A 27,718-nucleotide genomic window follows, 5' to 3' on the forward strand; every position below is an offset into this window, starting at 1 on the left:
GTTATTTCTTGCGAGAACCAGGAAATATTTAAAACATGGATTAAGTTTCTTTCTCCTTTGTATACAAATGTTGTCCTTTCAAAACACGACCTGTACGGCAACTAAGCATCGTTTCTCATCACCCTCGAATGATGTTACATCATCAGACTGTTAATGGCCTAGATGAAGAGAATATTTTTACTAAGCCTAAGAGGAAACAAACTACACTACCAGAAGGCTATTTTCACCTGCCAGAGCTAGCATATTGTGGACTTGTACCCTTAAATAAAACAAAATACGATGATATTCAGCATTTGAAAAATCTTGCTCTGTAAAGTCTCAGTTCTCATATTTTGACGCACTGTCACATGCTTAAAGTTTTTCATTGTATGCATTACTAACGGTAAGTAGGTACTAATAGTAGGGTATAGTTAGACCCAAACCCAGACATCCAAAGTGAAAGTTATCCTCCAACACCAAATTGTTCTATATGGTCCACATAATGTTCAGAAAAAAGTCACACCATTTTGAGCGTCGGGTTTGGGGGGGGAGAGGGGGGAGAAATCTGCAAGTTCCTAGTTTTTTAAGTTTTTCGTCAATATTTCTAAAACTAAGCGGTTTAGCATGAACAACCTTCTACACAAAAGTGTTCTATATTAAATTTGAAATAAAAAAGGCCCTATGCATAACCCTTCTAAAATGAACGGTTTCAAAGTTACGGAGGTAGTATAGTAAACTGGTCCAAAAAAGGCCTAACCCAGACATTCAAAGTAAAAGATTTCCTTCAACACCAAATTGTTCTATATGGTCCTCATATTGTTCAGTAAAAAGTTACACCATTTTGAGCGTCCGGTTTGGGGGGAGATGGGGGAGAAGTCGCTAAATTAGTAGTTTTTTTAAGTTTTTCGTCAATATTTCTAAAACTATGCTTTAGCGTAAGGAATTTTTTATATAAAAATGTTCTACAAAAAATTTAAAACAAAAAAGATTCTCTCCATAATTGTTATAAAATCAACGTTTCCAGAGTTACGGATGGTGAAAAGTGAAGGTTTTCGATACTTTTTATATTTACCGATTTCTCCCCCTCTCCCCCCAAACCCAACGCTCAAAATGGTGTTACTTTTTTCTGAACATTATGTGGACCATATAGAACAATTTGGTGTTGGAGGATAACTTTCACTTTGGATGTCTGGGTTTTTGGTATAGTTATATCATAAATATTGCCCAAAACATATAAAAAGTATCGAAAACCTCGACTTTCACCCTCCGTAACTCTGGAACCGTTGACTTTATAACATTTATGTATACAACATTTTTTATTTTAAATTTCATGTAGAACATTTTGATATATAATATTGTTTACGCTAAAGCATAGTTTTAGACATATTGACGAAAAACTTAAAAAAACTACTAATTACCGGCTTCTCTCCCATCTCCCTCCCAAACCGGACGCTCAAAATGGTGTAACTTTTTACTGAACAATATGTGGACCATATAGAACATTTTGCTGTTGGAGGAAAACTTTTACTTTGGATGTTTGGGTTAGGCCTTTTTTTGGACCAGTTATACTATACTACCTCCGTAATTTTGCAACCATTCATTTTAGATTATGCATAGGGCCTTTTTTATTTCAAATTTAATGTAGAACAATTTTGTATAGAGGGTTGTTCATGCTAAACCGCATAGTTTTAGAAATACTGGCGAAAAACTAAAAAAAACTACGAATTTACCGATTTCTCCCCCCTCTCCCCCCAAACCCGACGCTCAAAATGGTGTGACTTTTTTCTGGACATTATGTGGACCATATAGAACAATTTGGTGTTGAAGGATAACTTTCACTTTGGATGTCTGGGTTATGCCATCTTTTGGATCAACTATACTATACTATAAGGATATCCTTACTATGTAAGGATCATATCTGTATGATATTACTTTTGAAAATATAGACTACGTTATCTGTATTTTCAGTTTCATTAGTGGGTTAGTGGACCCTAATCCATTTAGCCTGAGATTTTATGACATAAAAAGATAAATCAATTTATATTTATAGTAATTTGAAAATTGGTAACCCAAAAACATAACCTATACATTCCCTGTACTAGTTATTACATGAATTAGTATCCAAAATTAAGTGCCCTTTTTGTTAATTATTTTTATATTTAGTTTTAAAACTTAAATCCCTAATTTCGCAAAACTTGTTTTTTTGGAACCTCATCCTTTTAGCCCTGAGTTCTTCAACTGTTTTATCGGTAACGTGTATCGTCGTGATTGATGTTTGCAAGGGTATTAGTCCAGAGCGGATCTGTTTTGAGATGGACGTTGAGAGGTGACTCAAATTTTTTTGCAGAAATTGCTTAAAAATAGCTCAAATAATAATATTTGAGTTATCCTCCCACTCAAAATGGCCCGGAACATTGTTTAAATAGTCAAAATTCAAAATATGAAGGAAAAATTCGATTTTTTTTATTGGTTTTTTGATTATAACTTTAAAACTGTTCATTTTTGAGAAAAGTTGCACTGGTATAAAAGTTGCGTAATTAAATTTCCTATAACATAAAATTGGTCAATAATTTAATAAATAGTCACCCTTGTTGCAAAATAGCAATAATTGCGAAAAAAGCCATACAAAAACAAGTATTCGCATTTTACGTTTTTCAATCATTTGTGCTACACTTAGGACCTTCATATTTTACCCAGATAAACTTCATGATATAGTAAACCAACACTGTATATTTCATTAAGATCGGTTTAATAGATTTTGCAAAATAAATTTTGCAATCCAGTTTTCGCAAATTCATTTTTTAAAATGTTCAAGGACTAAAAATAAAGCACATAGCAAGTTGAATTTTTTTTTGCTTATAGAAGTGTACTGTACCTTTCATTTGCAATTTGCAAAATTAAAATCGATTAATTATCACGGCGTCAGGAAATGTTTTAAATAAACATTAATTTTTGGTGCTACGCGCTTCACACAAGTTGATTTCCACCAAAATTTCTTCAAATCTTTATGTAATATATTATTTTCTTACTCTATATTTTGCTGTATTTTACTACTTTAATTCCACAAAAATCAAACTAATTTTATTATTGTTTGTGAAGTATTGTTTAATCAATTGAATATGTTTAAAAATAATAATCTTTTATTCTCTAAGTTAAAATATAAGAACAAAGAAAATTTTTGCTAAAAAAAGTGTTATTTCAAAGGATATAGTATGTGTTTTTATTTTGCAATAAACAAATTTATTTATTTATATCGAAATGTAATAAAAATTAAAATGTATCAATCATTATCAAAGGTCATTGGAATGCCCAATCAGAGCAAACTATCCGCTGTCCTGCGCGTAGCACCAATAATTAATGTTTATTTAAAAAAATTCCTGACGCCGTGGTAGTTAATCGATTTTAATTTTTGCAAATTGAAAATGAAAGGTACGGTACACTTCTATATGCAAAAAAAATTTGAACTTGCTATCTGCTTTATTTTCAGTTCTGTAACATTTTGAAAAAATGAATTTTTTTTGCGAAAGCTGGATTTCAAAATTGATTTTGCAAAATCTGTTGAACCGATCTTAATGAAATTTACAGTATTGTTTAACTCTATTATACAGTTTTTCTGGTTAAAATATGAAGGTCCTAAGTCTAGCATAAATGGTTGAAAAACGTAAAATGCAAATACTTGTTTTTATATGGTCTTTTCGCAATTATTGCTATTTTGCAACCATGGTGACTGTTTATTAAATTTTTAGCCAATTCTATATTGTAGGAAATTTAATTACGCAACTTTTATGTTAGTACAACTTTTCTTGGAAATGAATACTTGTAAAGATATAATCAAGAAACGAAGAAAAAAATCGGATTTTTCCTTCATTTTTTGACATTTTGATTATTTAAACAATGTTCCGGACTTCTTTGAGAGGGAGGATAATTCAAATATTATTATTTGAGTCATTTTCAAGCAATTTCTGCAAAAAAATTTGAGTCACCTCTCAACGTCCAAATGTACTAATATTTTTACAGATGCGCCCTGGTCTATATATTCTCATGTATTATAGATATACAGGGTGTCCCGAAAAGATTGGTCATAAATTATAGCACAAATTCTGGGGTCAAAAATAGGTTGATTCAACCTCACTTACCTATATACAATAGTGCACCCAAAAAAAGTTACAGCCCTTTGAAGTTACAAAATGAAAATCGATATTTTTTCATATATCGAAAACTCTTAGAGATTTTTTATTGAAAATGGACATGTGGCATTCTTATGGCAGCAGAATCTTGAAAAAAAAATAAAGTGAAATTTGAGCACCCCATAAAAATTTTATGGGGGTTTTGTTCCCTTAAACCCCCCCAAACTTTTGTGTACATTCCAATTAAATTATTATTGTGGCACTTTTAGTCAAACACAAAGTTTTTAAATCTTTTTTGCCTCTCAGTAATTTTTCGATAAGCCAGTGTTTATCGAGATATTTTGAATATTTGTCAAATCCACCACATATTTGTATATGGTAAGTACGATTATAGAGACCTGTTGATAATCTGAAAATTTATTTATAATTTATATTTTTAGGTATATTTTGAAAAAGAAGCCACATCTCGATAAAAGGTGACTTATCAAAAAAAGACTAAGGCAAAAAAATTTTAAAAACACTGTGTTTAACTAATGGTATCACAACAATAGTTTAATTGGAACGTACACAAATATTTGGGGGGTTTAAAGGAACAAAACCCCCATACAATTTTTATCTAAATATATTAAAAAAGAAGCCGCATCTCGATAACAACTCGCTTATCGAAAAAATACCAAGAGGCAAAAAAGTTTCAAAAATATTGTGTTTAACTAATGGTATCACAATAATGAATTAATTGGAACGTAGACAAAAGTTTGGGGGGGGGTATAAGGGAACAAAACCCCCATAAAATTTTTATGGTGTAGACAAATCTCACTATAATTTTGTTTTAAAATGATCTTGCTATAAGAATGATACATCCCTATTTTCAATAAAAAATCTCTAACAGTTTTCGATATATTGAAAAAAATCGATTTTAATTTTCTAACTTCAAAGGGCTGTAACTTTTTTTATGAAAACATTTGTACTAAGGTAAGTTAGGTTCAATCGAACTCTTTTTGACTCCAGAATGTGTGGTATAATTTATGACCAATCTTTTCAGGACACCCTGTATAAATAATCATAAACATTACAATATTCATTTCAGTATTGTTTATTTTGCCGCATACTGTACTTTATAATTATTATTCCTGGAAACCTGATCGTCGAACCAGACCCACTTAGAAGATTAAATTAATAATAAAGTTTAAGTATACGATATTCGGGAAAAGATCACACTTTTGAAACAAAAAGGTTTAAATTTATTTCATTCCCTTGTTTTTACAGACTTTTTCCTATTTTTTTATAGACATTTTAGCACTTGGCCTGGGCTTAGGTGAAAAAGGTAAGGGCTAGGTTGTTGAACGAGATTCATATTAAATTTAAACAATATAGAGTAAATGAGAAGAACATAATTAAAAAAAAAACACCCAAAAGATTAATTAAAACGGTTGTTATAATTACATTATTGGGACCTTTTTTTTGTCCGTGACCCGTCAAAATAGCCCGGTCAAAACAGCCCCGTCAAAAAAGCCCCGTCAAAATAGCCCGCACACAAAATAGCCTCGACAAAATAGCCCGCAAACAAAATAGCCCCGACAAAATAGATCGCACACAAAATAGCCCCGGTCAAAACAGCCCGGGCTAAAATAGCCCCGGCTAAAAGAGCCTCTTAGAAAACACCCCCAATAAAAAGTTTTACCTTTTAACGGAGCACCATTTATTTTAAATTACTTTTCTAGTAGGGAAATAAGCCACAATTTACTTAAAAAAATTATTTTATTTTCGTTTCGACTTCCACTTCGGACGTCGTTGTCATAATACAAAATATTAATAAATCAAACAAAAATGTTGTTGCTCAGTAAAAAAATTCTTCTAATTTAATCTGACTCATTCATATCGGCAATTCAGACGTACAGTATGGTGCAAATGGAAGGAATAAATTCGTTATTTCGTAAACCCGCGACTTTAAGGAAAAATCCTGCAATATATCGATTTTTATTTTTAAATTACGATATTCTGTTATATATGTCATACTAGTGACGTCATCCACCTGGGCGTAATGACGTAATCGATGATTTTTTAAATGAGAATAGGGGTCGTCTGCTAGCTCATTTGAAAGGTTATTTAATTGTCTATTTAGTAATTTAAACAATTACATAATTATTTATACAAGGTGTCCAAAAACTTTTTTTTAGTTTAACCTTTAACTACACGCGCTGGCATATTTTGTACGCCAGATAATATAAGAATTCTACTGCAAACATATTTAAAAATTTAATTTTTGACCTTGTTTATCTCTCTAACCTATCACTGGAATGTGCTTTACAATTTGGTTTTAGTTTCGTTATAATCGGCATTCTGGGAAGATCGTAATTTACAGTTTATTATTTGTTGTTTCCGGTGGTGGACAATATACGCCACGATTATATTGATATAAGTCGTAATAATATGAGTACATATTTCAATTGTTTTTTAGTCATTTTGGCACAAAATATATATTTCTTTATAAACAATACTTTTTCTCCTGTAAAAAATCACATTTCAAAAAAATTTTTATTAGTAATTTTATTTATCATGGAATCTAGTTATTACAGGATTCCAGTTATAAATCCCAATTGGCTTATTAAGAAGGAACTCCAAGTATTCACTGATGCCGAATAAGGTTTATAACAAACAACTAAGTGTATTTAAAAAAAATAAAGAAATCTGCTTGTTTTAAGTGTATTTTCTTGTGGCGTATAAAGTACGCCACGCGTGTAGTTATGTTATAATTTGATGCGCGGGTAGTTATAAAATATGTAATTTATTTAATTTAAAATGCATTTTACTGTTGCCCAAAAACAGAAAAAAATGTTTATATCACAAATAAACATTGATTTTTGCTTAAATTAAATGTTCAGACTTCCAAGAGGCAGAGAAGACAGGACTCGAGTTCTCTGAAAAGACCATTTTTATTTAATGTGGTTAAGATAAACATCTAAATAGAGGATAATTACCATTTCCGAAAAAATGTATTTTTAAGGGATTATTTCATGATGAATTCTGAAGGGAGCTTTTTTGTCGGGGTTATTTTGTCGGGGCTATTTTGTCGGCGGGCTATTATTCCGCGGCTATTTTGTCTGCAGGCTATTTTGTCGGAGCTATTTTGTTTGCGGGATATTGTGTCGGGGCTATTTTGTCGGGGTACCTTTTTTGTCTCTATTATGAAGTTTAGTAGTCATAATTCTGATACAGTCGAACCCGCTTATTGGAATAGCCTTCGAGCCAAGCAAAAGTATTCCTATAACCGGGATATTCTAATAACCGATCATTGGTTGCTAGTATAAACGTTTCGTGACCTCAAATTTCTATTCCTTAAACCGGGATATTCCTTTACCCGGTATTCTAATAAGCGGGTTCGACTGTAGTATTTTTAGAAGACCGGTTTTAATAAATCAAGGTATTTATGTTATAAAATATTTTCAAAATATTTATTATTTTAAAGTGAAATTGACTAATAATCCAAGATTACGGGATCTTAAAATTTTAGTCCAGGTTTAGTACGGGATGCGAATATATGTAGGTCGATCTGTAGCCATCTGCTTGCCGGATGAAACATTGTTTTTATTAAATTTCATACCTAGACAAATATTTATAGCATGGGTTGCCTATCAAAATGGTATCATAAGGGGGGGCCGTAGGGGTTGAAATCAATATTTCAAGCTCATTTTTTTGGAGTGTGGTAGAATTATTTTATTTTTAAATTAAATAGGCATATTCAGTATAATTCATAGATTACTCAAGAAAAATTCAAGGAAAAATATTGAAAAATAAGCCAACGGTGGCAAATTTTTAAAGACACCGCAAAAACAATGAATTTTGCGGTGGACATCAGAACTCATCATTGAATCATGGTAAACAAAAAATTCAAAAATATTTATTAGCTTACGAGTTTTTCGAGGTAACGCTGTCAAGTTTTTTAGTTTTGTCGAATTTTGACTTTTTGATATCACTCAGAAATCAAAACAACGAATTTTTTTTGCAAAGAAAGGTGAAAATCAACATTTATTATTGTTAAACAAAAAATAAACATAAAACAAAAAATATCTCAACAGCGTTATTTCTCTCTCCTATGACAGTTCTGCATGGAAACCGTCTTTCTCCAACCCACCAATAGGAAACTTGCAAAGTGGACGAAGGGGACTCACTCAGATTGAATCACCCACTTAGTCTGATGCAATGTCAGTGTTTGTTTCTTTAATCAGCCAATAACTTTATAATAATCAGCCTTTAATCAGCCAATAATAATTATTTACAGTTATTTACATTAGTTCTTTTATGACTAACAAGAAAATACTACACTCATGACTCAGAAAAGGCTACACAAGTTGGGGTCTGGTACTTTTTATGACTTACTGAAAGCCGACAGTATTCTTATATTGTCATTTGATTGTCAGAAAAATCAGCCTTTGGCAAAGTTACTAGATGAACACCACTATAAAGCTTATGTGTGATGGCTGTATTGGGCAGAACAAGAATATTACTGTTATTCTGTTAAAGTCAGCCAAAACAAAAGCTATAAAATTTTATCTCCAAAAAGGAAATTGTTTCAAAACTTGCTTTCTTCAAACGAGTTTGTTTCAATATGTACTTGCTTACTCCAAAGGTTTGTTTCATAACTCACTTTCTCCAAAAAAATATTAATTATTTCATTATTGACCACAGTTTGATTCCTTTCATTATGTAATATCAATTTCTCTGATCAAATTGTATAACATGAAACCTAAATCCGTGTGATAACTGTAATGGTTTGTTATTAACAACTTTTTTGAGTTTTGTGACAAATGAAAATTTTGGAGAAGACGGGATTTGTTTCTACACCCTTTCTTTTATTAAACGATATTTCACCATTGTCGAGACTCTTTTCATATTCTGGATAATAAACTACACGGGCCTAAGTATGAAACTTACAAAAAAGCAATTTTTATTATTTTATTTTGTTTTCAAACAGCAAAAAATCATGAGCTGAGTTTTATAGGAGCGTATTGGTAAGGCGTCCTAATAGATATTTTATTTGCTATTATGAAACGATCAACACCGTCATAAAACAGTTTTAGTGCCAATCCCCAAATAATTTACCTATCAGAAAACTGTAAAAATGTTGCAAGTCTTTTATTACCAGCAGCTGTGCCGTTTTTTATCGCACCTAGACAATATATTTTGTCTTAAGTATTTACGATTTAATTTAAGTACAGTAAAACCTCGATAGAACGGACCTTTATTTAACGGACTTTGGATATAACGGACAAAAAATCCGATCGAACGAAAAAAAAAATTGAATGCAAAAGAAATATGAAAAACCGAATTCTGGAAGAAAAATTAGCAAGGAAAGGATCGCGGCACTAGTTTGTTATTGGAAAATCTCGTAAATATATGTAGAGTTGTCAAAGATATGCATCATCTGCCCGTTTCATATTATCGCTCTAATAACGCATGATTCACCACAGATATTTTCAAAAATTGGTTTTTTAAGAATTTGTAACTGCAGTGGGAAAATTTCAAGAGAAGAAACTGGAAATACCGCCGAACGAGGTGAATTGTTTATTGATTTTAGACAACACTCCTGCTTATCCCCCTGAAAATATTCGTCATTCAGAAGATGGTAACTTTAATTGAATCGTTTTTTCCATGCCTATTCAACGCATGTATCAGTGAATAATTTTGGCAACCAAACGAGTATATTGTAAAAAGTTTTGGGATGAAGTCGAGAAGTAAAAAAGTACCAAACAAAACTTCATTCCTCTCTTAACTTAGAGATTTGTACACTGTATCTAAAGTACTACGGCATATATTTAAAAAAAAATTGATTGATTTTAAACCTATTTTTATATAACGGACTTTCGGCTTTAACGGACATACCGTCCCCCCAATTAGTCCCTTATATCGAGGTTTTACTGTATTTATTACACGTTTCTATCGAATTGCGTTAATAGGCTGAAGCTTTGATATTTACTTTTACCCATTTATTACAATAATTATCCACGATAGACCAGGGCGGATCTGTAAGAAAAAAACAACTACATTTTGATGTGAGAGGTGACATTCTGATTTTTGCCGAAAATGTGTAAAAACTTCAGTAATATTAATTGACTTCCCTCCCCACTCTCCAATAGGTAGGAAATGTTAGAAGGATTAAAATATTTAAAAAATTGTGATTCTACTCGTCGCCATGCGATACAATCAATAGGGCTTTTCATTCACAGTCATTTGTTTCGAGCTTCTGTCATGTGTCACATAATATTAATATATCTACGTCGTACGTTATTGGATATACAGTGGAACCTCGATAAGTCGGATTAATCTGAACCGCGGCCGATCCGGGTTATCGAAAATCCGGGTTAACCGGAGATTATGGTAAAAATTAATACAATACGGTATAATTACAGATACATTCCATTATAATTGCAAAAACATGAAATACATATCCACAGTACATCTAAATTACGTACAGTTGTATCAAATACTATGGACGTTTTGTATATAAAACGTCCATAGTATTTGGTTGTATACAGTATTGTTTATTTCTTGTTGTGACAAAATGTGACAAAATGTTTGTTTTGTCTGATCAAAATCGGTCCGGGTTAGCCGGATTTCCGGGTTATCGGAGGCCGACTTATCGGGGTTCCACTGTACCAATGATACAAACCAAAGACGTATGACGTAGATATATTAATATTATGTGACACATGACAGAAGCTCGAAACAAATGACAATCGATGAAAAGCCCTATTGCCCACTACAGACACTCCACTCATTTTTTTACTTCCTCCTATTCTATCATATCTCTCTCCAATTTTTCTGACTTCCTCTTTTTTCTGACTCACACAAATACGCCAGGGAAATATGCCATGTTCGGGACACTTGAGCAGCCAGGTTGCAAATGGGTTTTTTTGGGTACTACATACCTAATACATTATAAATAAAGACCGGATTATATGTTTTTTGCATATCGATAACCATCAAAGATACAATCAAACGCTTCAGGATGTGGACGAATTATGATAATTAAAGGCGTTTGACACTAATGTAATTTTACATATTTGGAATATTTTCGTTTTTTTAACATATTTTGATGGTTTAAACATATTTTCGACCGTTTGACATTTTTTGGCATATTTTTAATAAATTTTAGCGAAATTTTTGTTGATGTCACAAGAATCGTCGCAGACCTACGGAAAAACCCACCAAATTATAGATAACAATTATATATATTTTATAGTAGATGAAACGACGGTTGTGGCCGCTATATGGCAAATTTATTAATAGGTTGTTTAAATGAGAGCGGCCCTGGTAAATCATATTTGATTGCTTGTAAACAGCTTGACACAGTTAACCATGTAACAATGGTTAGGTTTATAAATGATGCTTTCATGAACTTTTCCCTTCCCGACATTGTTCCAACTAACAAAATCTTGCTTGTGGTTTCCGATGCTGCGTCATACATGGTCAAAGCTGGCCAACAACTAAAAGTTTTATATCCCAATTTAATTCATGTGACGTGTTTGGCGCATGGTTTAAACAGAGGGGCGGAAGAAATTCGAAATTTATTTCCTACAGTTAATAGTTTAATTAGCAACGTGAAGAAAATATTTTTAAAATCGCCTTTAAGGATTCAGATATATAAGAAAAATTACCTAATACTACTTTGCCACCGGAGCCTATAATCACAAGATGGGGAACATGGTTAAAAGCTGCCTGTTTTTATGCGTAATATTTTCTTCCTATAAAAGAACTATATAATTTTAAGTTTTGAAGAAACAAATATTGGTGCGATTTCAAAATGCAAATCAATTTTAGAAAATAGATCACTGCACAATGAGATTTGTTTTATTAAATCGAATTATGAATTTGTTTATAAAACCATCCTCAATCTTGAAACTGAATCGCTTTCACTGCAAGAGTCTCTTAATTTAATTCAGAAATTTAAGGAAAACGCTAAAGAACTTTCTGGAAAAATTGGACAATCAATAAATAAAAATGTATTGAAACTTTACAGAAAAATAGTGATTTAAAATTATTACAGAAATCAAACCAAATTCTTTGTTGCGATTTTGATGTTAATACCAATTTAAATGCGGAGATTGTTAATGTTTTAAAATTTGCACCAATCACATCAGTTGATATTGAACGAAGCTTTTCAACATACAAATTACTACTAACGGATAGGCGACATAATTTTACTATTGAAAATATTGAAAACCATTTGATTGTGAATTGTTTTTATAAGAAGGAATAAAATTGTAGAAACGTAAGTAATAGGTACTATAGATAGGTTTGGTATATTTAAGTTAATTTTGTCAATATATGTACTTACCGTGATTTAATAAAACTTTTATACATTTTTTAATGCATATTTTCTTGTTATTTTAAAATGTTTTTCACATATTCCACATATTTGGAACATATTTTAAACTTTTTGGGAATATTTTCAACATATTTTACTCATATTTCAGACATATATATGCACATATTTCAGTCAAAATAGGAACATATAATCCGGTCTTTAATTATAAATACAAAAATGCCCGTCACAGTTTGGACGAGAAATTTAGTTATTAACAAATAAAAGTCAAAAATGGGAGTTTTTCGAATCGCTACTGGCAAAAATAGGGTAATTAAATATCTTATTTATAATATTTTTCTTTTAGTAGATGAGCCAAGGTTTAAAATGGCACTATTTTAATTTTGGTCCGATCATTTGTTGCTTCGGATATTGCAAAATAAGGCTAAAATTTCGAAAATAAAAAATTTGCTATAACTTTTTCGAAAATGAATTTAACTGCCTTACTAATAAAACACTCGTATTCTAAGGTTATTCCGTATTTATATCTAGAATAGTTATTCTAAGTATAAGGTAGATATAATACAAAAATAATTTGTTACCAATAAACTCCGTATAAGTTAGTTATAAGTATTCCCACTTTATTCCGAAATATTAGTTTGGCAACGACGCAATCTTCTACACAAATGCATAAAACAACGATATATTGGGTAAAATATGTCAATTTTGACTTTTTTCTACAAATAATACACCAAATTCCGTCATTTTTTGATGAACTACCCGCAGTTGCTTTTCCCTTTATGAGTCGTATAAACTCAAAAAATATGTAGATTACATAATTTTTTGATGGACTATGGCCGTTGTATTCTCTGCTATATTTTAATAAATCGTTATTTCTTATATTTTATGTTGAGTTTGAGCATTTCATAAAATGGTTTCGAATAAAAGGAACTTTGTATTTTCTGTTGTATTGTAATAAATCGTTATTTCGTATGTTGTATGTTATGTTTGAGCATTTCATAAAATGGCTTCAAATAAAACAGAACGTTACATTAAATGGGAAAGTGAAGAAAAAGTAAACTTTATTTATTTGACTTATAAATGCAATGTAAATATGTTAATTTCAGCATATTTTGAAGAATATTGTGAGAGATTTTCTACATATTATAGAAAATAAAGACCTTATTTTTCTTGTAGAGTGGAGGATAAGCCTCCTCCTCGCTTATTCACAATAAGTGAATCACCTACTAATTTTTCTATAAATCTTACATCATCTTTAGGAAATCGGATTTTTATTCTGCTTTGTTTGAAAAAGAATTTATGCTTTCTTTGAAAGTTTTCCTTTTTCGTGTATTTTCCATCATGTTAATTAAATTATCAACTTCCTCGTTAGCCGCAATACCTCTTAAACACATTTTTTATTGTATATCTACTCACAAAACAAATAAAAAAAATAATATATTTTTGTCTCTGATGACTTTGACAGTCATAAAATAGGTTATACCAGACTTAAACAAGGGTGTGGGTCGGTATAAACTTGGACTAAATTCTTATACCAAGTATAACTTATACCTAAGTTATTCCATGTTTATTGGTAGTGATTTTGCCTATACCTGATTTATTCTCAGTATAACTTTTATACTTCGTTTATTAGTAACAGTGTAAGACTTTCATATTGCACGAAAAGTTGAGTCAAACAGTCCACACAACACACAAAAATTTTCAAGACGATTCGTCAATTAGTTTAAATTTTATTCAATTTATTTATCCCAAAGAGCTTTTTTTTCGCAATGTTATTGTACAGAAAATAATAATGATATAGCAATTACGTGGAAACAACATGAAAGAAGAATAGTCATATTTTTATCACTTTGAAAACATTTTACTAAAATAGACTCATTTCTGGCTTATAAGCAACTTAGTCCTGTCGCCAGGGGGGGTACAACGGCCTCGTTAATTCAGATGGACTTACTCAAGTTTTTTTTATGTATTTTGACCCGTAGAACACGAATTTTTTGGGTAACAGTTGATCCGGATGTCGATAAGATTGTTATAGACCAAGAACTTGAGGAATCAAATAACAGCGATTTTTGGCAAAACAAAACACTATTTTGTATTTTTTGGGCCATTTTAAGTAAAAAATATTTCTACAAGTTTTTTCGTAGGATGCACAGTTTTCGAGATAAACGCGGTTGAACTTTAAAAAAATCGAAAAATTGCAATTTTTGAACCCGAATAACTTTTGATTAAAAAATAAAATAGCAAGTCTGCTTACCGCATTTAAAAGTTTAAGTCAAATTATATCGGTTTTGATTATTTCCATTGGTAAAAATTTATTTTTTTATTGTTTAACAAAGCTATAAACACGTAGGGTTTCCCGTGCTTTTACATGTGTTTTAACGCATGTAACGTAGAAATAGTCTTGATTGCACTAGTACCTATTCTACCTACTCGTTCGATTTTAAATGAGAAATCATAGAAACATCACTCACGCACTAGTTGTTTGTAGCTTTGTTTAACAATAACACAATAAATTTTTAGCAATGCAAATAATCAAAACCGACATAATTTGACTTGAACTTTCAAAGGCGCTAAGCAGAATTGCTATTTTATTTTTTAATCAAAAGTTATTCGGGTTTAAAAATTGCAGTTTTTCGATTTTTTGAAAGTTCAACCGCGTTTATCTCGAAAACTGTGCATCCTACTAAAAAACTTGTAGAAATATTTTTTGCTTAAAATGACCCAAAAAATACAAAATATTGTTTTGTTTTGCCAAAAATCGCTGTTATTTGATTCCTCAAGTTCTTGGTCTATAACAATCTTATCGACATCCGGATCAACTGTTACCCAAAAAATTCGTGTTCTACGGGTCAAAATACATAAAAAAAACTTGGGTAAGTCCATCTGAATTAACGAGGCCGTTGTACCCCCCCTGGCGACAGGACTAACTTGAATAACTTTGTTAATAATGACTTCAGGCTAAAAATGCAAGGAGATTTGAAATACTGGTATTTTTATACGAATTTTCAAAGAAAAACTATTCGCCGAGGTTAATTACGGTCAAAGTTAGCCACTTTTTTTATTTAATTGACGGCTACTTTGTTTATACCAATTAAGCAACCTAACTAGAGCCACTTTGAAGTTGAAGGTATATAGTTTATGTGTAAAAATTTGAGTAAAGTTTAAAACTGAACAGAGTGGTTAATAAAGTTTTAAAAATGGCGTCCTAACGGAATGGATTCGTGGTCGGTAGAGGGGAATTATTAAAATCCGGCACTCAAAAATGAAACTGATTCTTCAAACATTATCTCCGGATTAATATCTCCGGAGCTTGTTGATGGATTTTGATCATAATTTTTTTAATTTATATGTACTCGTAGTCTTATAGAGTACGTTATGTGCACACATCCCCACCTAACATTACAAAATGTTAGGGGCAACTCCGCTTATCACTCAGGGATATGAAAAATCGATTAAAACCGATTCTAAGACCTACCGAATATACATATATAATTTCATAAAAATCGGTGAAGCGGTCTCGGAGGAGTATGGAAACTAACACCTTGACAGGAGAATTTTATAGATGTAAATATATAGATGACTATTGACAAATAGGGGTTGGTGATAGAAGAGTAAAATTTAAGGGCTGTATGTATTCTTTAATTCTACATCATAAAAAAATTAAGGTAGGTAATTTTGTCCAAAATAATAAAAAAAAATGTCAGGGGAGCAACCCCCTTATAACTAACTTATGGGTATAAAAAATAGATTAAATCCTATTCTCCGTCCTATAGGATAAACATGTAAAATTTCATAAAAACCGGACAAGCAGTTTCGGAGTAGTATGGTAGCTAACACTATTACAAGAGAATTTGATGTATGTAGAAATAACTGTGAATTAAATAATAAAAGTGGCTAACTTTGACCCTAATTAACCTAGGCAAAAAGTTTTTTCTGAAAATTCGTGTAGAAATATCACTGTTTGAAATCCTAAAGTAGATTTACTCTATATTCAATATTAACAAAGCTGTTCAAATTGTTTATAAGCCAAAAATGACTCTCTTTTACTAAACTGTGTTCGGAAAGATAAAAACGACTTTTTAATGATTTTTTTTATTACTTTAAAAATATAACTATTCTTTTTGCACGTGGTTTGCACATAATTGCTATATCATTATTATTTTCTGAACAATAACATCGCGAAAAATGTTATTAAATTATTGTTATCTCTTTGCGATAAACAAATTGAATAAAGTTTAAACTAATTGACGAATCGCCTTAAAATTTTTTTGTACATTATATGGAATGTTTGACTCAACTTTTCATGAAATATGAAAGTCACAAGGCCATTTTCGCACAAGTTATAGCACATTTTTTATTTTTTAAATTTTAGTCTTATTTTTCAATATCCGAAGCAACAAATGATCGGACCAAAATTAAAATAGTGCCATTTTAAACCTTGGCTCATCTACTAAAAGAAAAATATTATAAATAATATATTTATTTACCCTATTTTTACCTGTGGCGATTTAAACGAAAAAACTGCCATGTTTGACCCTTATATGTTAATAACTATGTTTCTCGTCCGAACTGTGACGGGCATTTTTGTATTTATAATGAATAAGGTATATAATAGTACCCAAAAAATCCGTTTCCAACCTAGCTGCTCAAGTGTCCCGACAAAAACCTTATTTCTCTGGACTAAAAACACATTGTCTTGAAAGACAATAAATAACGGTGCGTGGCACTTGCTACAGAAGTGACTACTTCTTATAGCGTGAGTTACAGTACAATGACCGCTACACGATACAGAATATTGTACCACGCGAATTCAATAGGAGGCTACGGCCTGTCAGCATTGTACACTTTAATGACCACTACGATCCAGTATATTCTACCACGCGAATTCAATAGTCTGCATTGAACATTCTGGACAACCTCCTGTCAACATTGAACATTCTGGACTCTTGCAACACTAATTGCGACTTACTGGAACAGCATAATCACAACAGCATAATTGTAATTATTAAAAAAAATCATGTCAAAATCACCTGATAAAAATCTGATAATAAAAGTCTGATTTTAATATTTTGAATTGATAACTAAAATCTTTGCTAGTGAAAATGAAAGTTTTTTTCTGAGTGTTGTGTTTTTAAAAAAGTGTTTTTTCAAAGAACATTCATCATTCGCGTTATATTGAAATTGGAATTATGGCAGGGTAGTCTGCTATTTCTAGGGCCTACGGTATACAAGGAAGATAAAAGGTCCAGTGTTACGCTCCAATTGCTTGTTATTACCCCCTGGGTTTCCCCAAGGTACTTATTTTATTCAGGCTGAGTCGACCTGGAGCCTGCAGGCATTAAAAAATGTCTCGATGTTCTCGCCTGAGCTGGCAATTTAATCCCCGGTCTAAAGCGTCATATTGGGGACCTATTGGGTTGTGAAGATTAGTATGTCCTAAAACCAAAAAAACTTCTTACGTTATGTTTTCCATTTTAGTGGAGATTTTCCATTTTTAATTTAATATTCCATTTCCAATAATCGTTTTTTTCGATTAAAGTGCCCCTCCCTCCTCTATCTGTTCTCCTTCGTAAGCAGTGGCGTAACAAACTCCGTCGGCCCCCCCGCAGAATTGAAAATAGGGCCCCCTTTAAAAAATTACTAAATGCGACTTGTGTAACAAAAACGTATACAGTCGGAAGAATGAAAGAATATGATGGATGGAATAGCTGTTGATGATGATGATGAAGATGATGATAACATAGTATTTTTCTACGAGATGAACAACTTTCTTCGTGCACTACTATCAGCGAATATATCTACAATTATTTTATTAATATCTATCTGATGGGCAACTTCGTTTTCAATACTTATAGCGCTAGAGAGCTTCTGACATTGTACTACGAAGATATGATTTTATTAATTTAAGCTCAGAAAAATATCTCTCTGAACTAGTGGTCGTGACGGGTAAAGTTGAAAACAAAATGTACGCATGACACACTTCTGGTATGCAAGATGCAAGCACTAGTGTAATGAAAATCTATAAGAATAATTTTGGCTGCATCATAAATAATAGAGTTCGCCGATTCCAACTGTGTTCTCAATGATTTTCTAACAAATTGCAGTTGCTCCAAAAACTCATTACTTAAATCTGACCGGTACGTAGCAACTAATTTACTGACTCCTGCAAAAATTTCTGGATCCTATTTGAAAAGATATCCACTTATAGGATGTAAGACTTTAAAATCGTTGTTCACCTTGTACATACTTATAAATCCAGCTTGAATTTGTTCAATGATTACATCGAGATTTCCGAAAAACATGCCTATAATTCAACAAAATGCTTCTTACATAACTCTATCAAACCTTTTGTTTTTAAAAGTACAGGGAAAGCCACAATTAGTAGCAAAATCTTTGGATTCTTGTAAAAATGACGTATAGTTTCGTCTAAAGATTTGATAAAAATTCTTTACAGTTGTAATGTAAAAATAGTACTTTATTTTGTAAAATAGATGGGAAGACAAATTCAAACTGTTCCATAATATTATTAGTTGTCATTCTCTACTCACGATCTGTGACAGTTAATATTATTTTAGACAATGTTTTTAATCTTGTCATGTAGTTCTGCTTTACACCAAGCACAGTTTGTAGTCTGGATGACCACCTAGTCACCGATAACGTTTTTAGAGTAAGCGATTTTAGTTGGACGTTTTTCTGCATTGTTTGCTAAATCGAATCGAGGGAAATTTTTGAAGATTTCCAGGCACTGCTGAAAAACGATGCGTATGCATGTTTAAAAAATATATCAATGACATATTTTTACATAATATGTTAGACGACAAGATGCAGCCCCTGATATATTGGGGCCCCCCGCAAGCTTCATGCTGCAGGGGCCTCTGTTACGCCCCTGTTCGTAAGGATGTAGTGGCGTCATGTAAGTCGTTTGACTATTTCTGCCCAATTCTCTCACTCTCTCTCTCTCTCTCTCTCTCTCTCTCTCTCTCTCTCTCTCCTGTGCGTGTTGTTTTGCTTCGGAGAATGAGTAACCAGTCATGTCCTTTATTTGGTCCGACCATCGTAATGGAGATCTTCCTCAGGATCTTATGAACTCTACGTTGCCTTCAACTATCATTCGTTCCATGCCTTCTCTTCTTCTAGTTATATGTCCAAAATATCTCAGTATATTTTGGTTGATAGTTGTGCTGAGTCTAGTTTTTATGTAAAGTTCGGCTAATATTGAATTATTTGTGCGATGTGCGGTCCATGGTATGCGCAACATTCTCCGGTAGACCCACATTTCAAATGTAATTATACGTTTTGAATCTACTTTTTTGATGGTCCAGGTCTCTGAAGCGTAGGTGGCGATAGGAAATATTAACGCTCGAATAACGCGTAATTTTGTGTTTTTTGTAATATCAGTATCCTTCCATATTTTTGTTAGTTTGGCTATTGCCGATCTGGCCATTATGATGCGCCTACGGATCTCGTCTTCGCATTCTCCACTGTTAGTAATAACGGTCTGACCACTTTGTAACCTGCCAAGTCTCTTATCTCCGGTTGGTTGTTTCTGATTCTATCGATGATCATTACTTTGGTTTTCTGTATATTTATTTTCAAACCATATTACGTACTCACCGTTCCTAGCCTATTCATAATTTCTTCCAGTTCTTCTGGTGAAGACGCCAATATAATAGTGTCATCAGCATAACGTAAGTTTTTTATTTTTCTTCCTCCTATCGTTGCTCCACCTTGCCATTCCTCAAAAACTTGACGCATAATGTTTTCAATATATATGTTGAATAGAATGGGGGATATTATACATCCCTGCCGCACTCCAGATTTTAATTTGAAGTTTTTCGAAGCCACATTATTAACTCTTACATTAGCAGTGTTATTTACATAAAGTGCTTGTAATAGATAGATTAGATCATCTGGCTTACCCATTTCTTTAAGTATAAATATGCCACATTTTATCCCATTTTACGTTATCGAAGGCCTTGCAGTAGTAAACAAAGCACAAATATGTTTCTATGTTAAACTCTCGAGATTTGTCGATAATTTGACGAAAATTAAGAATGTGTTTTCTTGTTCCCCTACCTGGGACGAATCCGCATTTTTCTTGGGGAATTTGCGGTAAGAGAATGGATTTTAAAGTCATTAAAGTGCCATCTATCCATAATTAAAAAAAATGTCTCGAATAAAAGTTGCTTATTTTTACGTAAAGAATCCAAATCTTCAATAAAACTTGGGGGCTCCTATTTAAAATTTTAAAGCAACCCCCTACTCCACCACCGTGTGGTGTCGTGTTTAATGCTATTCGATAGATTTTTCAAAAATATTGAATACGTGTATTGTGCAGTTTTTCTCTCATAGAGAATCCTCGATTAACTTTGATTGTGGGATAAAATGCGTTATTTTAGTTCCTTGTTATATTTTAACATACTATTTTTTAACTTGCGTTCAACTATAGATTTAGTTAAATTAAGTTAGTACTTCCGAAAAATATCTGTATTTTTGCTTTTAAGCATGGATAACTTAAAAATAACAGATGAATTTTCACGCAATCAGTTTTATCCTTGAACAAAATATAAAATCAGAAAAATAATCTGGGAATTAGTTATTGATATACTCATCAAATCTTTAACATATTTAAAGGATGATTTATTAATATTAGACTGCGTTATACTTTAAACACGTGTTATCTATAGTTTTTATTATCTAATATAAGATAGAGAACTATCTATTGAGCAATAAATTTTAAATTTTTTATGTTTGTTTTTAAATACAGGAAGCTACTACAATTCTAAATTGATTTATTTCTGTTGCAGGTAAATATTGCTTGGTGAACTATAGTGCTGTACATTGAACTTTAATTGTGTAAGTAGTTACCTATAATGTTTAACGATGAACTTGCTTGTTATTTGAAATAGTTTCATTTTATGGTTTTCATATAAGCACACTTTTTTTTAATTTCTTGTACCAAAAGTGCATAGAACTCACCCTAATTCACCCTGTGCCTAGGGACTAATTCACCCCTTTCTCAAAAACGCACCTATTTAAATGGTAGCACTTCGAGGTTTTTTCAAACTTAGAGGTCCGTTGACTATATGAGGCAATAAAACTCCGTTAACGTTGTAGTTCCTTTTATCTCTCTTATTAGACGAAGCAACGAAGCACTAAAAAGCCCAAAAACCTAGGAATTTTGTGCAGTAAGATGAATTGTCATGCAACATTTTGCATTCAATTCGAGAGAGTGTCAGGCAATTTTGTAAACTAAATTAATCTCCGGCAAAAAATTTTGTGCATAAGAAAATGCATTTTCAAAGTGCATCTCGAAGAGATGGAAAATGAAAAATTTAGAACTCTAGGGAATATTGACGGAAATGCGTTCAATTTTTATATCTGGGGGTTTTGGAGGTCAATGAACACAAATTTCATGACGACGATGGTCTCCGAGGTACCTGGTGCCCAGGGTGGAGCTCGTCGCTGGGGCAATCGAATAATTCGCGGGAGGATCGAATAATTCGCGATAATGACACTAAAGACGATCCCCACTCAACTTCCTGGAGGTGGGGTGGGGGTAACTTTAAAATTTTAAACGGAAACCCCTTTTGTTATTACAGATTTGGATTGCTTACGTAAAAATAAGCAACTTTTATTCGAGAAATTTTTTCGAATTGTGGATAGATAGCGCTTTAATCGAAAAAAAAACGATTTATCGTGATACCATAGGTAAATTATAGAAACGGTCTAATATCTTGGGAAATACACTTCCAAATAAAAGACCAAAAATTACGTATTTAATATTTTTCAAGAACCTATCGATTAACATCCAATACGATTCTCCACTCCACCCCCTGGAGGTGGGGTGGGGGTTAACTTTAAAATATTAAATGGGAATCTCCATGTTTTATTGCAGATGTGGATTCCTCATGAAAAATGAGTAATATTTATTCGAAACATTTTTTAGGATTGGTAATAGATGGTGCTAATAAATAGTGTTTTTCCGATTATAGCGCCATCTATCAATAATTCGAAAAAATGTCTTGAATAAAAGTTAATTATTTTTACATAAGGAATCCACATCTGCAATAAAAAATGGGGCTCCTATTTAAGATTTTAAAGTTACACCCACCACACCTCCAGGGGGTGGAGTGGAGGGTGTTTTATGTTATTCGAGAGATTCTTAAAAAATATAAAAAAATATTGTTTGGTTTTTTCTTTGGAAGTGTATTTCTCGAGATATTAGACCGTTTCTATAATTTACTTATGGTATCACGAAAAAATCGTTTTTTCTGATTATAGCGTCATCTATCCACAATTCTAAAAAATGTCTCGAATAAGAGTTGCTTACTTTTACGTAAGCAATCCAAATCTGCAATAACAAGTGTGGTTTCTATTTAATATTTTAAAGTAACCCCACCCCACCTTCAGGTGTGGTGGGGTTACCCCACCTAAGTATAAAAATTGAACTCATTTCCGTCAATGTTTCCTGAGTCAGTTAAAAGTTTCCTAAATTTTTTATTTTCCATCTCATCGAGATGCACTATAATGATGCTTTTTCTCATGCACAAAAATTTTTTGCCGGAGATTAGTTTAGTTCACAAAATTGCCTGACACTCTCACGAATCGAATGCAAAAAGTTGGATGACGATTCATCTCACTGCACAAAATTCCTGGGTTTAATTCTTCGTTGCCTCGTCTATATTTTGAACATAATTCATAGCCTAATATACATAGGTAGTTGAACGATATTTTATACATGCCTATCTTAACATCGCTATAATTTATGTATGTCGAACTTTTATATTGATCGACTATTTCAAATGTCGTTCCGACAAAGTCTGTTTTAGACTATAACATAAAATTATATACGATAATGGTATACTAAGTTTTGTTACAATGTAAAACAGGAAACAAAATCTGTTAACAGAAAATGTTATACAAATTAGAACATGTCCTATTTGATAACAATTTTTAGTACACATGCATGCGCACTTAGGTTATTTTCGTTATACTGTCACATTGGTGCTTTTAAGGTTAACTTTTCTTTTAAGAAATGTTGCAATATGGTTGCAATGGAAGCAGCTGATAATAATATAGTTTTCTTATCCATCATATAACATATCTTTGTAATATAAAATATCAAAGATAAAACTAACTAGGTTAAATGTTGGGTAAAATGAGGTTAAAATATTCTTAAAAGAAAATAAGAAGAAGAAAATTGAGGTTAACCGTACATGTACGATGACAAAAATATAAAAAAGTACTTTTTTAGGATGTAATTCGCAGAATCACATAACATATTTTGATACCAAAATGTGACAATGTAATACACAAAACTTCTTGTATTAATATTGTACACAATCATTTAATGTAAGTTTTTGTTATACCATTTTCTTATATCATTTTATGTTATAGTCTAAAACAGACTTTTTTTACTGTATTAACTGAGTATGTCCCGTTTTTATTTGGTTTATTTGGTATTGGTATATGAAAGCGTATGGAATATTTCTATTGTGGAACTCATCAATAAATTCCAACATTTACAATCACGTTCGTGTCTCCTACAAGTGTCTCTCATATTGTCTCGATCTTATTTCTTTTCGAATCTCGACACTCATCATCTCTCATCTCTGCATATTTTCCTATTTTCAATGTGAAATATTCGAACTATTTGAAATCAATAGAGATGCTATACATACAGGGTGATTGATTAGTAGGGTAAAGCTCAATAGCTCCGCTATAGTAATAGATAGAGATAATAGATAGATAATAGATAGATAAGAAGAAGTGCAATACGCTATAAAGAACGCAAAAAACGGGAAGGCGATCGGACCAGATGGGATTTACGTAGAAACACTAAAGCTTTTAGGTGTCGAGGGCATTAAGATACTTACGAAATTGTTCAACTTAATCTATGAAAGCGGAAAAATTCCTAAAGATTGGCTTAAATCCTCATTTGTTGTACTACCAAAAAAACACAGAGCCACAAAATGCAGCGACTATCGCACCATCAGCCTAATGAGTCATGTATTGAAAACGTTTCTTAGAATCATTCATCAAAGACCATATAGAAAGATTGAGGAAAGAATCTCAAGTACTCAATTCGGTTTTCGCTGTTTCCTTGGAACGCGTGATGCACTATTCGCAACCCAAGTTTTAATTCAAAGATGCAGAGATGTAAATCATGACGTTTTCATGTGCGCGATTGATTTTGAAAAGGCCTTTGATAAAGTTCGCCATGAAAAAATGCTACATATTCTCAAAACTACCGGTCTGGACGGTAGGGACATTAGAATAATCGCAAATTTGTATTGGGGCCAGGCTGCATGTATTAGGGTTGCGAATCAGTGCTCTGAAGAAGTAAAAATCAAGCGCGGAGTTCGACAAGGCTGTATATTGTCACCAATGTTGTTTAATCTTTACGCTGAAACAATCTTAAATGAAGTCTTGGAAAACGCAAAAGAGGGAATACTCATTAATGGTATGCTTATGAACAATATCAGATACGCAGATGACACCTTGTTGCTGACTGGATCAATTGAACATCTTCAAGCGTTATTGAATCGAATGGTGGCATTCTGCGCGATATATGGACTCAAACTCAACGCAAGAAAAACAAATTTTATGGTTATTAGTAAACAGGCAGCCGTAAATAATAATAACTATAACGTAACAATCGGTAATGACTCAATTGAACGAGTAAGTAATCTTGTATATCTGGGTACTCATATTAATGAAAGCTGGAACCCTAGTACAGAAATAAAAAGTAGAATGCCAAAGCAAGAACAAGTTTTATGAAATTTAAGAAAATCCTGTGCAGTCATGATCTAAATTTGGAACTTCGCATAAGAATTGTCCGATGTTATATATTCTCAGTACTACTTTACGGGGTTGAAGCATGGACACTGACAGAATCGCTTTTAAAAAACCTAGAAGCATTTGAAATGTGGGTCTACCGCCGTATTCTGAAGATCAGTTGGGTAGAAAGAGTCACAAACGAAAGGGTTTTGCAACGTTTGAATAAAAGTTGCGAAGTAGTGAACACGGTAAAAAGGCGCAAATTGGAATACTTTGGTCATATAATGCGTCACCCAGAAAAATATGACATACTTCACCTTGTCATGCAAGGTAAAATAATGGGAAAAAGAAGTGTGGGCCGCCGTACAACTTCTTGGCTTAAAAACCTACGCCAATGGTTTGGGAAAACTAGCACTGAACTATTTCGTGTGGCTGTAAATAAGACAGTGATTGTTAATATGCTGCGCAACATGAGAGCCAACGATCGACAAGCGGTCTCGGCACCTTAAGAAGAAGAAGTAATAGATAGCAACAAAAGTTAATAACAAAAATTTTAGCCACCTTTGAGCTTCACATTACAAAATTAGCTATAATGTTACAGGGTGTTCGATAACAGAGTGACAGACCAAACTTATGTTTTTTTTTTAAATGGGACACCCTATATTTTATTATAAATTCGAAATCCTGTTAACTTCTCCATCACAAAAATATAAAGGTTTGTTGTGTTATACAGGGTATTTACAAAGTTATAACCAATTTTATATGAAAATCGTAACAAGTTCAACTCCCTGTATAAATAAAAGTAAGCAAAACAACAATGGTTTATTAATGCCATACTTTTTAACGTATTGTCAAAATTTTCAAGAATTGTCGACATTGCTAATTTTCTTTATATCAAACACAGGGTGAGTCAAAACGCAAGTACATTATTTTCTAAGTAATTTTAAATGGAACACCCTGTATTTTATATCACTATTGAAAAGTACCATTACCGTACTTTAATTTTTAGATAACATTCCCTATGTCTAAATTTATTAGTTTTCGAGATATTTTCATTTATCAATGGACCAGTAGCGTGGCCACCCAAATCACCAGAATTTAATAAACTGGACTGATTGTTTTGGGTTTACGTTAATAATGAAGTTTATAAAATACCTCCAACAACAAGGGATGAGATGAAAAATAGAATACAAAGTGTATTTCGATGTGCTAATTTACAAATGCTCCGTAGAGTAAGTAGCTCATTCAATGATCTTTTTTAGGGGTACATAAATGTGTTAGGAGATAATTTTGAACACCTTATGTAATTCAATATTAAAAATATTTTATTAAAAGTGGCTTCAAATTTTTTCAAGCATGTTTTTTTGCAAAATGTATTACTGATAAATTATGATTCGTTCTTTATTTGTTATAGCCACTTTACACCATGCAACTAATTGCGCAATTAATTGCACAATTTCTTGCAGCAATAGAAATTGCATCGTGTCATACGCGAATTGCACAGAAAAGCTGCAACTCCTTGCTGCAAGAATAAGTTGCAGCTAAATAGAACATGTCCTATTTTTCATGCAATTTTTTCTGCAATTTGGTTATATTTTTAGTAACTTTTAAGGCTACAGTGTTTGTTTTTACTTTTCTGCTGTCAACAAATAAAAGATTTTGATGACATTGAACTTCTCAACTTCTGTCATCTTAAATTTCAAACCAAACAATTTATTAACAAAACTAGAGGAACTTTTTACCAATTTCAAGCTTCACAGATAATATTATTCAGGTGAATAACTTTAATTATGCAACATAGGGATTAAAAAAAACTATTTTATTTCTTACAACTTGTTTCCTTTTGTAAATGAATAATATGTATTACATACTTGGATTAGGTATTAATTGATTTTGTTATACTCAATACATAATATTATAATTTTCTCAAATTATAATCTAACATCTTTAATCTAATATCTGATAATTCTACTCAAAAAATTACATTTAATTTGTAAAAACAAACATAACCTAAAATTTATGCTATTTTGTCAAAGTTTCTGTCTATTTCATGTCAGTTTATGCAATTGTTTGCACCGTGTAATCACTTTATTGCAGAAAGTTAGTTGCAACTTATTGCACAAGTTCTTGCGCAAGAAATTGTGCAATTAATTGCGCAATTACTTGCATCGTGTAAAGTGGCTTTTACATTGTTACATATACATACAAAAGTAGTGTTTAATTGTCTTAACAAAATATTGTATTTTGTGTTTGTGTGTTTTTTTTTGTAAAATTTATTACTAATTTTCTTTGTTTATTTGTTGCATTTACATAAAAAGATAGTTTTTAATTGTTTCAAAAATGTTGCTTGTAGTGGTTGTGTTTTTGTTTGTAAAATGTATTACTAATAAATTATTTTTATTTCTTTATTTGCTACATTGTTACATTGATTACCGGACTGATAATCGGTAATCTTCAATTGTTAATTCAGTCATGGCTTACTTAAAATTTAGACAAATTATTTAAA

Source organism: Diabrotica virgifera, chromosome 6 (genome assembly GCF_917563875.1).
Source record: "Diabrotica virgifera virgifera chromosome 6, PGI_DIABVI_V3a".
Taxonomy (NCBI): Eukaryota; Metazoa; Arthropoda; class Insecta; order Coleoptera; family Chrysomelidae; genus Diabrotica; species Diabrotica virgifera.